General features: G+C 36.1%; 1 protein-coding gene across 2 annotated transcripts in view; it reads left to right on the top strand.

The window, feature by feature from the left end:
- Positions 1-16,145, top strand: part of LOC121295707 (neuroligin-3-like) — a 119,120-nt gene that overhangs the window by 70,315 nt on the left and 32,660 nt on the right. The window lies entirely within an intron of this gene.

Raw genomic sequence — 16,145 nt, 5'->3', positions numbered from 1 at the left:
TTTAGAATATATCTTTCAGCTGATTTGATATCCACAACACCTTTAATGCATCTCATGCAGATTGGACGCCCATGAGGTCACTTTCTCCATCAAAGCAATTAGTATATACTGATTTCTGGCAGCCCTGAATGCCTAACTGGGCTGATAGGGTCCCGGTTGAACAGGTTTTTTTTATTTTTTTTATTCTGCCACTGATGGAAACAAACAAATCACTTTCAAATCAGTCCAGATGGCAGCAGGAACTTGGCATTTATTTTCCGTTCGTGGGGATAGTTCTATGAAAATGAGATGAGACATGTACAAAACAAGTCTATGGAAATGTCTCGGTATGCCTGATTTAACTGCTAGTGTTTTGGAGGATAAACCCTAAACAATTATTCCATGCTTGAGTGGAGATTGCAACAAAACCACAGGGCTTTATCAAAGCATCAAAAAGCTTCAACTTTACAAACGTTCTGTCTCAGGAAGCATTGCAGGGAACACTCAAAGCTGCTGTTTTATAGAACGCCTATACACTTTATTTGTCAGTCCTGTAGAGAAATGGCAAATACGTTACTAATATTGTCAAAATAATGTAGTAAGGTTTATTTCCCAAGGGACAAGTTTACTTTTTTCTGCCCAATCAAAATGTTGTCTTACTGATGTAACCCACTTAAGAGGACTAAAACAGGCAAACTCTGTTCCATTGTCAAGGCAGTTGCCTCCAGCAAAACTGTTACCAACTACAGGACCCCAGTCTCCACCTGGACTCTTCAGGTGCCTGGCCAGTAGTGGTTGCTAAAGCCTGAAGAGATTAACTATCCCCAGTTCATTTTCTTCCCTAATCCCACAGCTCAGCAACACACACAAATGGTATTCCACATGCCTTTTGTAAGATGAGCCATCAGGACATTTTTGCCTTTTTGTGTTTATTTTATTCATATATGGAGAAACCTGTCTGACTGCACCCAAAATATTAATCTTATCATATCTATATAAGAATGATATATAGGAGGAGACAGACTGACGTGGTAATATATATATATATCTTAGTAATAAGTTATATATTATCTAATATATATATATATATATAATTCTATTTATATATATATATATATATATATATATATATATATATATATATATAATATATATATATATATATTATCTATATCTACGCGTATATCAACTCGGTAAATTTATAACAGTAGTGTCACTTATTCTATATTGACTCGAGTGTTATGAGATGTAGACACACCAGAAGCACTGCACCTCAAAGACTAACACTAAACCTGTGAGATTTACAGCCACATTTTCCCAGTGAAGAGAATTCTCGAGAGGGATAAAGGACGCTTTTGTAGTGACTTATACATCATAGGAGCTGCTGAGAGTTTTATATTGAAGCCTGTGCGTTTGTTTCAGCAAATATGACTGTGTTCACTTTACATTTGATGTTGTTTTATTGTTTGATCGAAAAAGAGCTTTTGTCAATTTGAATTTATATACCATCGGTTTCCTTCACTTTTTAACTTATTTAAATAAGACTATTCACAAAAATAAAAAGTGGAATAAATGTGCTGTATCAAATCTTGTTAGAAAATGTATAATGGACATGGATTTAAATAGAATGTTATACTGTATTCAAGCCATATACTAAATTCCCTGCACAAGTGTTAACTGCGTAAATGTAATTTATTTAATATTGAATGTATTGAATTTTACCCCCAAGATGATTTTTTAATAAAATAATGAAATGTGTTCTGAAAACAGCTGTATTGTGTGTGTAGTGGAATGTGCATTAACTGGTCACAGAAGGGGCTGTACATTTGTGGCTACTTAAGACAAGTGGATCCTAATTTAAAGTGCCTTTGTCATTCATCTGAATAATAATAATAATAATAATAATAATAATAATAATAATAATAATATAATAATACGTAGTTTCCTGGCTACTCTGAACTGGTGGCTGCTCAGTCCAGGTTGCAGTGATGTATGTTGTATATCATTTCTTTTTCTTCCTTTTTTCATTTTCATTTTCTTGCATAGATAGCATTTACAGAGGATAAACCATGAACGTTCATAGAGTAGTGCAGTTATTCCTCCATTGAGTAGAGCCTGGTTGTTAACATCTTTCCTTGTGTGTGAAATAGCTTCAGCACTCTATGAGTATGAATTGAGTACTCATTTTATATAACAAGTACAACAAATGAAAAATAAAGTTTTAAACCTAATTAATTTCCATAGATCAAGCTCTGCATCTGCAATGTGGACGGACTGAATTAGTTCAAGATAGTCACTCCCAGCAGCATCAAATATGAAAAAGTTTGACAATAGATCTCTTAATTGCATTACTATGATATATTGAGGCATGTGTTTATATTTAAGATATATTGAGGTATACACATATCACATACAGTACATTTTCTCCCTGTTAATTTCAGTCTTTGGATCATGACTCCTGAAAGCATTTGATACGAGAATTTATTTCCGACCTTGTATAGATTTGGTGCAAAACAGCTGACTCAAGAGCGTGTTCATCCCAGCTTTCAAAAGTTCCAGCGTTGGAATGTTTTCTTAGCAGATTACATTCTGCTTTCTGTGAGAGATTGTGCTTTCTTTGGAAACAAGCTGTCCAGCAGGTGAAATAGTTAATTTTGCAAGAGCAAGAGTTTGTGTTATTCAGCATCGTATCCTCTCAAGAAAGCTTGCAGTACTTTGAGCGAAGCATCGGGAGAATTGAAATGACTTGCAGTACAGTCCAAAGCAGACACTCCCCAATATCTGGAAATAAAAGAACTTGTTTATCGTCAGCCTTGTTGGGTTGGTATAGTGGAGTCAAGGCAGTGTAAATATATACTGACGCACGTTTGTGAAGTTCCTGTCAAAGAAGATTTATCTCTGCTCTGTAAGGAGTGCTCGCTGCTTTCTGTCTTGTTCAAAGATTAATCACTGGTGCTGGGGCTGCAATCTCAGCAGAGTGGCGAAGGCCAGCAGCAGATTACCCAAACAGGTGTGCAAGTTTACAGCTGTGTGCAGTTTATCTACAAATTACTGATTCACATTGGGAACGTAGGGGGATTTGGTGTGTGGGGGGGGGGGGGGGGTAGGTTAAGAGGTAGGAAAAGTATTCAAAGTGACACACACGTCGTACTGTGTCCAAATGTCGTGACAAAGAGAGCATTAAACAAGGGTTTTGATATGCTGGGTAGTGCCTAGGAAGAAACAGCATGTTTTAATTTGTTAGATAGCAGGATGCTATACTTCCTACCTTGTTGACTATGGGTCCGTTTAGCAACTGGGGTGATACAGAGCAAAAGTGTTATAGTGTACTTAAGCAATTAGAATGGACGATCACCTTGGCCAGCCAACACTGGGGTTTGTGCTGTGATTTTTTGTATTTGTGTGTCTGTAGTGAAGGATAATGCACAGCCTACAAGTGCTTTATTCTTGTGTTTTAACATTTTATTTTGGCCCTTGTGCCAGTTTATTTTGTTCCAGTGTTTTGTGTTATTTGTTTAATAATCGTGTACACCAGCACTTAAACTGCAGCGTTCTGTCTCTGGGTCTCATTCTTGATGGTAGCAAGCCTGGGCCGTGACACTACCCTGTCACAATCCCATAGGTTCATCACTCTTTACATTTTTCCTCATGAAACAGCATATATTGTGCAGCTCCTGTGCCTCCCAATTTAGGGAAAAATGTATTTAATGAAACATATAAAAAGGGAAGTCGCATATTCCAGTGTGCATTTCATTCAGCCAGTGAATCGATGCATATCTCCTCATGCGTATGCGCTGAGCATCACCCAAGTGCCTCTGCGTAGATGTTTGTATTCCGTAATGTCAGTTGAAGACACCAAAAGAGAAATGGGAATTTTGTCCCACACCATACCAGGCAGGCAAAGCAGACCATAACTGAGTTAATATCAGTTGTGAAGTCGAGCCAGGGGAAATGATTAAAAACAGAGCTGGAAATTAGTAATGATGAGAGGGTAGCAGCATTCCCTCTTGATCAATAAACAGAGAACATGCTGTATGTCAAAACTGTGTGGACTCGCAGTATAGATTTTGCAGTTTAACAGCTGCAGACCACTCGGTATCTCACTATGTTATATTTGACAGATTGTTTTTCTTAAGCCATATTTCAATCTGTCTTTATTAAATTATGCAGTGACAGACATTGGATCATCCATTTTGAACCATTAAGGAATCCATCATTAGATTTGACCACTGTCATTATGATAATTGCATTGAGATATGATTCTTCATTTCAGCTGCTTGGAACTTAAATTCAGAACCTCAAATAACAATATATAGAAGAGACATGTTTTCCGGAAAGGAAAATTGCATTTTCTTTCTTTTTTTTTTTTTTTCTTTATGTTCCTTGACCTTTTTATCATGTTATGAGGAAACTATTATCTGGGCTTGGTTTTGGTGGAGTTGGCAGAGGCTCTTAAAACAATATTAACACACAACCCACACGTACACATATTCACACAACCCTAAATAAAGATGATCAGAGATGCAACCACACACTCGCAGTTATGCATTTTCCCCACAGTGATACTCACTGACACAATTGCTCCCTTCATTTGCCTACTGATGTATGGACCCCTACACAAATTCACACTTTAAGTGGTGAGTATATTTACAGCTCATTATGCTTGACACATGAAGTGGCTGATAAGAAAATCCAAACCTCAATAATACTGTGTTCTGAAAGTCAAAATTCATATGAAAATTGAGTTTCGTGTTCATGTACGCTGTTTGACCAAATAAAAGGTCAGATGAGTGTGAATAGCATCCGTTTGCTTGAAATGAAGTGTATTATGAATAAACGTATTCTACGACTTTTTCTAGCACTTCTAAATGAACACAGGTCTCAGTACAGCTAGTGTGGGCTTTGGGAATCTAGTTCTTAGAATTGAACTCAGTGGCTTTTGGTCAGCATCTGCCAATTCTGCTAGAATGACAATCTTGCAGGAGGCAATTTGTATTGCCTGATAGTCCTTCAGGTTTTCCAAGGGCAGGTTGACAATAACTTCATTTTTAACAATTAGTCTGTGACATGTCTTCCAAAGGAAGATACAAGACCCCAAGAATGTTTATTTATAACAATGATGAGTGGTTAATACTGTATGTATGTGGCATGTACGGTCCAAATGCTAGATTAAGGCTAGAATAGAATAACAAAGCTCTTCAACTATGTTTTTTAAAAAGTTTTATGTGATGGAAGCCTTTAATGTCTTATCACCTACAGTAAATACAGAGCGGTCAATAGGCCACTTTGTTGCTATTTGCTGAGAATAAATAAAACAGAAGACGTAACCATATGTTGGGCAACAAGCTTCTAGGTCCTGCAATGGGTCTTACAGGTGCAGTGTAACTGACACCTACTGTATACAGTGCATTCATTGATTAATATGGACTCCATTTGTCACCGAGATGCTAGCAGTATTATCACTACAGCCCCTTGTTTTTGCTTGTATTTATACTTCAGTCTGAAATGTGCAGATAGTTCAAAGAGAACAATATAGTAGTATAATATTTATTATTATTATTATTATTATTATTATTATTATTATTATTATTATTATTATTATTATTATCTACTGTGTTGTATTTAAAATCAGAGTTAAAGTATAAAACACAATAAAAAATCCAACATGTACACACAAGAAAACACTGGCTAGTAATATTACTGGCATCCTTCTAATTGTTTTTTTTTTTTTTTTTTTTTTTTTTTAGAAAAGCAGTTTTACAAAGCAGACCATGGACTTTGTAATTGCCCTCTGCTGTAGAAAATGCAATTAATGTGCACATGCAGGGTTAATCAGGCACCAATTACAGTAGTAAAAGCAGTACCCGGAATAGTTATTTGATGTCTAGATGAGTAGTTTTATTCTCTTGTTGAATCTGTCCAAATGTTCAAATATACAACTAGTGCTAAACTTTGACCTTGGGCTGGTGGCAGCCTTGAAGACTTGTATTACTGGATTGCTTTCTAAAACAAAAAGAACTCCATCTGATGTTGTAATGAGATTCGCTCTGAGCTGTCTCTAGGTTTCATCTATGCTACATTTTAAGAGGGAAATAAACCTGACATTGCTATTTGGTTGCACTGGTTGAAATAGGACAAATGCAGTAGCTAAGGAGATGGAAAATACTGTAGCTCTCTTTTGGGTCCATATTAAGTATGAGGTCATTATCATTATGTGAAATATTAGGATGGCATACTATATAATTCAAAATGGAAAACAAAAACAAAGTGGATGTAAACTTATCGTTTTTCCAATTACCAAAGTATGGTCACTGTGCCACATTTCTGCCAATGGCCTTTACCTTTGCAGCTGCACTTTGCCTCTTAGTACAGAACCACTGCATTGCTTTTGTAGTTCAACTGCCTTATCCATAGCAAATAAACACTGCAAGTCTTCTAGTCACCGTGTTTGTCATTACATTTATTAGGTTTATTTTACTATTTTTAAAAATTAAGTTCAACTGCATTGAAGATCATTTGGTAAAAGTTCCTGCTTGAATATATCAATACAAAAGGCTCAATAAATATCTTGGGTATGTTGGTAGTTTAGATAGTGTTTTTTAGACTGGACTATTCTGAAGCTAAATGTGATTTATAGAGGCCAGACACTCATAATAAAATAACGAATGAAAAAAAATGCTTTGCCGATTTTTTTAAATTATTTAACCTAATTTTTGCATGAATCCAATTTGGTCTACAGCAAGATAGGAAGTTTAATTCAAAAACCAATATGTTAGTCTGGGGTTGCTCAACAGGGGAATAGACATACACTTGTAAACCTACAATAAAATCTTTCATTCCTTTTCTTTCTTTTCTTGTTAATTACAACATGTTCACTGTTGTAGCTCACAAACCACAACTTCAATAGATAAACAAACTGCAAAATAATATGACTTTCAGTAAAGTTGTCATCAATGGAGAACAATTCTGCATATACTGTAAATAAATTCTGCAGAGCAGCAATCTGAAGAAATAGATTCCAGGCTTCAGGCTTGTTTATTTTTTTTTAGCACTTCGTCATGCTCAGAAAAATAAAATCTTCATCTTGAGGTGGTCTTTTGCAACGCCTCATCCTTTCTGTCAAACAGTGTGATGCCAGACAGATGAGCTCATATTTAAAAAGTAATTTATCAAAGATTATAAGAATGCAGTATGTACAGGAGTTGTTGTCTTCAGTACTGCATTCAAGTGATGCACTGCAGACCACACTTAAATAACTCGAAAGCTAATAAATAAATGTAACTAATCTTAGCTAAATATGCAAGGCTCTTCACTGTGCTCAAATTGCTGTTTAAGATAGAGCTAATAAGAAGTACTAAAAATGTATAAAGACCTCTTGTTGAAAAATGTATCTTATTTGTATGCAGTCCATTGTCATGTTTTTGTCTTTTGCTGAACCACTATATCTGCTCAACCAGGGAAAACAAATTTCTAATAGTGATATTCTTACATACATATGTAGTGTTTTTTGCCACCTTTTGCAATGAAAAAGTACATCGTCTTTCTAGCTTTTAATCCATTGGACTCCTACAATGTATATACAGATGCGGATTTTAAAATTATATTTTTATTGTGTTATTTTCTGTTAAACTCATTGTAAGATTGCAGGGTATATAAAGATGTTCCTTTAAACCACGGAACATCCTTTAAGGCTGTATGGTCATTGCTCTCATTTGCCCCATTATTCTATTCCACTAGTCACTCATTTTAAGACAATAATTAATAGTGTCTTTAGTGTTATGGATATGATGTAATTACATTCATAAGAAGCCTGTAAAATATGGTTTGTGGTTTTTTTTTAAGCTTGTAACTGTAGTTCTGTTGTTGAGTTGAAAATTAGAAACATGATTAGTCTCCTGTGACTTGCAGTTGTTAATCAGGGTTTACATTTTCAATTTTGTATCAGGAATAACGTAATCTCAGGTACAAATATTTTGCGGTATGCATCTCCCATTCAAACCTGGGTTGTGTCTGTTTCCACACCATGCTTAAATATGCATTTGAGCTGGTCTCACTTGCATTTCTCACATTTTTCTTGCATTACACTAGACTCTTCACACTGCAGTATCGCTAATTAGTTTCTTCTGCAACATGAAAACCTTATTAAGACTTCTCGTCAAATTTTTTTTTTTTTTCTTTTAAACAAAAAATAGAAGTGAGCATATGCTGCAAAGCTTCTGGCGGCCATTTCTGTGAAGAATTGTTTGGAATTCCACTCCTCTGATATCTCGGTGATGTGCGTCTGCACTGTGAGATACAGTTTAGTTAATAAACATTATTATCCCATTTGTAAATTGTTTATATGCGAATAACAGCTTTGTATTTAGAAAAGCTGTATCATTTTCATTAGAAAAATAATGTTTACTTAATAACTGAAGCTGTAGATGTTAATTAAATGACATGAATGTGCAACTGGGTCCCCAGTGATTTTAATGCAAAATGTATTACAGTATTATCTGAGCAAATATCAATACTACAAAGGCAATAGTAATAGGTGTGAGAGAGGGTTTTAAGTGTTTACATGCATAGATAACATTTATTGACTGACTAACATGATCAAATTGTAGTGCAGAGTGGAGAAAACAGGAAGTTAAAGTGCATTGCTAATGCAAAACCGAATTCACGATGAAGACTTTAGAGTGAGCGTGAAAACTCTAAACATTGTTTCCCAAGCATTAGGAATACAAATGAGGGGTTACAAATAAAACAGACGTCATTAGGACTTACTCCAGAGGCGTTTCAAGTTTCTTATAAGTTTTAGCAAAAAAAGATCAAATGGAAATGGTGACCTAAAAGAGCATTACAGAGTTATTTAAAATAGAAAAAACACAGTAATACTAAGCTATATGTCAATACAAAGAAACCACATAAAACAAAGATAGCTATGTAATAAAATAGATGGGTACTTTGTCAATGTCAGCAGTCAATCTTTCTAAGTTTTGCATACAGTGTGTACATAAAACAGTTTGATCTAATTTAACATCTAGACAAACTAGATACATGTATTGATATGCTTGGGTATGAACAGAGTACTGTTAATACCTCAGCAGTAATATATTCAGTTGATCAATCTACATTCTGTACACAGTATGTATAAATCTTCATAATGACTCGAAGAAAGGCCAAAACAGCAGCAATCTATGGGAATGTGCTCTGTCTAAATGAGACAATTTGCTCCTCACTTCCAAATTATGTAAGCATATAGCATGTGAATTCAGAACAGACAGATAGCTATGCCTGAATTGCATTGAAATTGGATATATGTGAGTTTTCATTCCGTCAGGGAAGGTCAAACAGCTGAAAATAACAACCATGTCAGTGACATTCATACCCCTGCCAAGGCTGGAAACACAAAATTAGAGCTATCAGTAGCATAAACAAGTAAATCACCATGACCTGCATACTCATGTAAAAATAATTTTAAAAAATGTAATTAGCAGTGGTTCTCTGTTCTCTATATGGCAGACAACATCTATTTACCCCATAGTCTGATAAATAAGCCAGTTTCAGCACAACTGGATAAGATGTTCTCTATTTGTGAGAACAGCTAAGGCATACAGACAGACATCCTCAATATACCCTGAGATTACAAAACACACACATGCATTTGCATGTCCCTCCACTACTGCGTACTACAGTCTTCTGGGATGCTTACACAGAGGGGTACAGGGGTATTACAGTGTTTTTAATGACATTGGGTTACATGTATCAAGATATACTGACATGGCGCTAAATTAGCGGAGTGTAAAGTAGCTCTCTGCCGCGGCCCAAATTTTACCCCATCGAATGTATTAACTGGCACAAAATTAATGAGGCACGGCGTAAGCTGACACATTTAAATGCTTAAATGCACTGCGTCGATGCTGAAAATGGGCTAGCGGAAGCACAGATTAATAGACTAATCTGAAAAATAGCGCCTCTCCCTCCAAATGGGCTACGTCAATTGAACAATAGGTAGGTCATTTGGAGAGGCAGAAATGACAATTCAGAATGGGCTAACCTGTGTTTTAAATAAAATGTACAGGTTTTAACCCACTAAAGCCACGGTAGTTCATCTCGAGACGCAGAAATGACCTATGTTGGCCAAGTGTCTAAAACCAAATATACATAATGAAAAGGATAACTTAATGAACCAAGTTCATTATATGACGAATACAAACAATTGTACATAATGAAATAGCCAGTATCAAGCTATAATTTCATCCTCTGGGAGATCAAAAAGGGTAACGCAGACTAAATACTCCCTTCTTCTCAGTACTCTCCCTCTGTTCCTGGGTTGTTCAGGAAAGATAGGAGCCTGCAGTCTCCGTTGTAAGAAATATCTTATGACTGCTGCCATACTCTTTCCTATCAGCTGCTTTTTGACTTTTTATTTGCGCCTAAATTAGACCAATTTGAAATCAGACTTATTTGTGGACCCTTTTAGAGCTGGCACACCTGTTCTGCTGCCTCACAAATCTCATTTTAATATCACAGACTTAATTTACAAATAAGCCCCACCTACAATTTGCCTATGCATATGATTAAGGCTTGCCACACCTTAAAGTGAATGGCTAATGAGCGGCAGAGTTCATTGCATGGTGGAGCGCATTTGGGCTATGATAACACAGCCTTATCTTGCCAAAAGTGTCATGCTACATACGGGGCAATTTTAAGGCAAATGTAAACTCAACGCTATGGTCTTAATGCCGTTGCAAATGCTTTATACATGACCCCATTGCTTTTTTTTTCTGTCAAGATTTTCAGCATAATATCCAGTTAGCTTTTCAGTCCTCCCAAATCAAATCAGCTCAGTTCAGTTCTGATAGGTGATTGAAATAAAGGTTTATGGAAGTCTTTTATTACATCTGACCGTTTAGCAAATTGCTTTTTTTAATCATCATCTAGAACAGAATGAGAAAACCAGCATGAAATTCTCTCTTAACTCTTAATATTAATGGTGATAAATAACCTTTCTAATTATGGTAGCATTACAGTATTGATGCAAAAAGTAATTTAATATATCTTATATATATATATATATATATTATATATCTTAATATATATATATATATAATATATATATATATGTGTGTGTGTGTGTGTGTGTGTGTGTGATGCAGTGAAAGATTTACTAAAATAAATAATTGTTTTAGTAATAATGGTTAGGGAGGTTGAGACATTAGAATAATAATGGTAGTTAATTCCAGGTTAACATACGGCGGTAGCAATACAATATTCCTATTAAAGGAAATGAATTTGCTTTAAGATGCTTGATGTCAGGAAAAGGGATGAAGCAGCTTGAAGCTAATTGAAATGAGAAGCGATGTTCCAGTCGAAGCCAACAACCCTGGGCAATTCGTCAGGGTGACATCACTGCGCACACACTCCATCCATCTTGCCTTCGCTGCAAGGACTTGCACCTATTGCACTGATTAATAACAGCACTCAGAGTGAGCCCATGGTCACTCCCTAAGTATTAAAGCCAACGACACTTTTTAATTTTTTTTTGTGTATCTGTGATGTGTGTACTAAGAGACAAATTAGCCACCAGGAATATACAGTATATTTCTCTTTCTTCAAACCTCATCAGTTTACATCAGCTGCAAACAGTGTGCTAATTTCAATACCAGATGAGTACTCTGATGTGTAGAGGACCGCCCTTCAGGATGCTAGGATCTCACATAGATGTTCTAATGTACTTTCACAAAACAACCTGGATTTAAAAAATAAAAAAGGACTAGTTTAGCTTTGTTTACAACGGGCACCATTCTGAGCCTCTGTGTCAACTAAGGAATGACCAGACACACTCCTACTTCAGAATTGTCAACCTAGATTTAGGACCTAGGCGCCAATGCATAAAATGTGCCTAAAATGTATATTTCAGAGTGCATCTACTAGTGTGCAGGTTTAAACTTTGCCTTCATTACTGCAATACAATGAGTCTATTTTGAGGATCTAAACCATGGCAAGCTTTATTACCACTGGCCTATATTTAGGGCTGTTTGTTTTCAGTATTTTATTTTTGGTTACGTGATGTCTCTTTAATGTTATATCGAGCCGACTTAATTTCTGAATTAAACTCTTGGAACAGCATTGATTGGGAAACGAGATCACTTTAGTTTTTTTTTTTCTCTCGTAACTTGAATGAGACGATGATTCCGTTTCATTGATAAGAAACCTTTCTACCAGACACTTGACTGACAGTCCGTGTGCCAGCTGCAGTGTGGCCTCATTCAATCAACAATGATGATCGAGAGCTTTAGCAGAAGAGGATGAAACTGTGAAGAGATATTTGCATCTACTGTAAGTGTGCCAACCAGAATAACAAAATACATAAAACTCTATGTACCCCAGTGTGCACATTTTGCCATTTATAATAAGTGGTTTTAGATCACATTAGGGTACATTATAATGATCTTAACAGGGATGGATCTAAATAACAGCACACTTTTAAATCTTTTCTTCCTGATGGTGTTTTGATCGCATGGGTGTTTAATCGACCAACTTGTTATCACTTCTATGTACCATACAAATACAGTGAAATTGTGTTCATAAAAGTAGGTAGGTCTCTTCATTTTTGGCTTTTATTTTTGATCACATGATGTCCTTTTTTTCATTCAATTAAACTCTTGGAAAAGTGTTGATTGTGAAACAAGTTCACTTTAGTTTTTTCTCCTTTAACTTGATTGAGACTGTTATTCTGTTTCATTGATAATGTAAAGAAAAAAAAAAAGGCAGATCCTTATTTTTAATTCGAAACCGAACACAAAAAGCCAGTTCAGTTAAATTGCTTTTCCCTGATTTTAAAATCTTAATGACTCATTTCTGATAACAACCTGTTTTGCAAATAGTTTTCTCTTAATTAGTATTTAATTAAATCAGTTTAACTTCACTGTCTGTTTGAATTTAAAAAAAAGCTATCTTTTTTTTTTTTTTTTTTAACATTATCAGTGAAACTGAATTATAGAATCAATCAAGTTACGGGAAAAACTAAAGTGATCTTGTTTCACAGTCAACACTTTTCCAAGAGTTTAATTGACATCACGGGATCAAAAATAATGTTATTATACTGGTTGCCACACTTACAGTAGATGCAAATATCTCTTCACAGTTTCGTCCTGCCCCATTCTTCTAAAGCCCTTGATCATCATTGTTGAATGAATGAGGCCACACTATGGAGCTGGCACACGGACTGTCAGTCAGGTATCTCAGGTAGCAAGGTTTCTTCACGCTGTTCCCTTACTTATGCCTTCCTATGTGTAGTTTTGTTTTGTTTGTTTGTTTTTTTTTGTTACTCATAAACATAAAAAAGAAAAATAGCTTTCCTGTGACCAAGCACCCCTGCCCATTGCCTTTTGAAATGATGTATTTAGGTTGAGACTTAATCATTATTTCGGGTAAATGTTTAGGAGCAGGAACCTAATTAAATACCAGTCAAACCCATCAGTCCTTGACTACTGAGGTACATTAGATTGTGTGGGTTGTTTTGACCCTGTCTCAGATGGCAAGGGTTACAGAATGAATGATATCATGCACAGAACATACAGAAAATTAAAGCAAAAAGATACAGGTTCTCTCTAGAATTTGAGACAATAAAATGAACCGCAACTAATATAAACATATAGATTCCCTGTCATTCAGCTACAAATCCAATAAATAAACACTACACTGCTGGCAGAGGGGGGTTTATTAGGTGAGTGAGAGGTGATCTAAAGGGCTAGGCCTTGCTGAACAATTGGCAAATGTAATATATGTGGAATACTGCAGCATTCGTAGAGCCAACGAATGAGCTTAATACCTCCCACTCCTATTCTACAAATGGCAGTTCGGACAGCAAACAACAGACGCTGTCAATATGAATCCAGTCTGTTAATTCATGCATGTACAGCTGCATATGAGTCTTACAAAGTGCTTAAACCGTGGTTGGCATGATGCATTCCCTTATAAATTTTACCATAGTAAAAGAACAGCAAAGTGTAATAAATCCTAGTGAAAGCATGGTAAAGATCTGCAAAGTATGTTAAAGCATGTTAATAAACATCAGAAATCAGAGTAAACTATTACAGTACAGTATAACCAGGGGAAAACATGGTACAAGAATAGTACAGTATAACCAGGGGTAAAACATGGTAAAACTGTAAAAATACTGCTGTACTTCCCAGGTTCACAGCAGTGTCTTTGGTGTTAAAGCATGTCTGCAAAGTTAGTCAATAGAGGAAGCAGCTGACTGCTTATAAGGGTTGTTAGGATAAAGGCCATGAAAGTCTGAGAATCTAAACTGCTCTCTCCAGCCAGTAAACCCTAGAGTGTGGCAAAGTAGCTGTATTTCTGCACAGAGCATAGAAAATATGGATAATAGTTTGAACCTAGGGTCATAGACAGAAATAAGTGTTGTCCTATTTATAAAGCATTACTCCAGTCTGAAAAAAACAGAACTAGAACCAATGACTCACGTGTATGTGCTCGTTTTTAAGCAAGTTCCAGTTGATGGAATGTTCTCCTTGCAAAAAAGATGATAAAAAAAGATTTGATAATAGGCCCTAGTAAGTACTTGGTTAGAAATGGATGCAATTCAGTATCTGTAGTCTAATAAAATGCCCCTCTTGTTCAAAGCTCCCATGCTTTGTGTTGCATTACTGAGCAGTGTGTAGTATGCAGGAGACCCCTCTGCCTTACAAACTAGCAATTGGTTTCTTTCAGTGCTTACAAGCTTGGTATTGGAATGCAGAAAACATGACCTAAAACTGATTCAGTCCGGTGGGAATGCCTCCTCTCTGGGGAGAGAGAGAGAGACTGCAGGGGTGTTCTCAGCCCATCATGGAATTAACACACTGGGCCATTATGTGTAGGAGGTGCTGTCTCTCCCCTTCTCCCAGATCAACCCGAGGCTGCCTTATTGAATCTGTTCTGCTCGGAGTGGTAGACTGAGCCCTTTGTTGCGTGTTTTGTGAGTGTGTCAACGCTGCGATTGTGTGGAGTGTTTTCAATAGAGAGAGTGGGCCTCTGTCAGAGAGGAGGAACACACAGGCCGCGTTGTTATCTGGCACCAGTGAGGAGGCCTGAGCAGAGCACTGGAAAGAGGCCAGGATGGTTCTGCTATTGCGTCATTACCTTTCCTGTCCTTTCCAACCTTTCAGCTTTGCCATTACGGTACCCTGGCCATCTTTTTTTTCATTAGGCTGTAATGGAGGAAATTGAATGAGTTTATATGCAGTTAATTACTGGCCAGACTGCTAAAAGATGATGCTCGTAGTGGGTGACATTTAGTAGACTATTTTATATTAGATTTACGAAGTATTATTACTTAATCGTGATCAATATTAAATATCATTAGAGAAGTCAAGTTTACATATTAACCCTTGGGGCTCAACACTGACAAAGACTACTAAACTGAATGTTTGTTTGCCTGTTGTCGAGTTAAAATAATTCTGAAAGTAATAATATTGAAACAATGCATGTTTTTAGTTTTTACCATGAAATGTTTGCTCATGTATTCTTTGTAGAGGTTACTTTGCATAATGCTGGCTAGAATTACATCTGTTTTAAAGAATACATATTGATGTACTGTGTGTATTCAGTTGTTTAAGTAAGGGATAAACAACGACAAGTGTTAAATCAGTAAAAATAATTCAGTTTTGAGTGCCATTAGGCACGAACAACTGGATTTTTTTTTTTTTTTTATGGATTCAACACTTTCAGTTGTTTATGCCACTTAAAACATTTCCTTAATTGATACTTGTTCGATAACGAGATTCAGTTGATTGTAAAATAGGTAATTGGATTTGGTTTTTACTCTTGTTACACTTAGTCTCTCATATTGTGGGAATGTTGTTGTGAGTTCCTCTGGGTTTGAGTTTGAAATCCCACTTGCACAGACCAGTGTCTGTCGTAAGTGAAGATAGTGACAAGGACTATTAGATGTAGAAAGTGAAAATGACTAAAATGGAAAAAACAAGGGAATGTGAACCGAGAACAGAAAATAGTTATTGATCATTTTGCCAAACCTAAAAGAGATGAAGACCTTAATATTATTGCCAGCGATCGGTTTTCAAGAAGTACTCAGGCAAAAAGTTGTCTGTAAGCTTGTTTGAACACTGGAAATGCAAAAGCTGAGTTTAAATCTAACGTCCCTGTAACTGATGCAA

Source organism: Polyodon spathula, chromosome 20, assembly GCF_017654505.1.
Source record: "Polyodon spathula isolate WHYD16114869_AA chromosome 20, ASM1765450v1, whole genome shotgun sequence".
Lineage (NCBI taxonomy): Eukaryota > Metazoa > Chordata > Actinopteri > Acipenseriformes > Polyodontidae > Polyodon > Polyodon spathula.
Note: the sequence above shows the minus strand (reverse complement) of the source record. Positions and strands in the feature narration are given on the sequence as shown.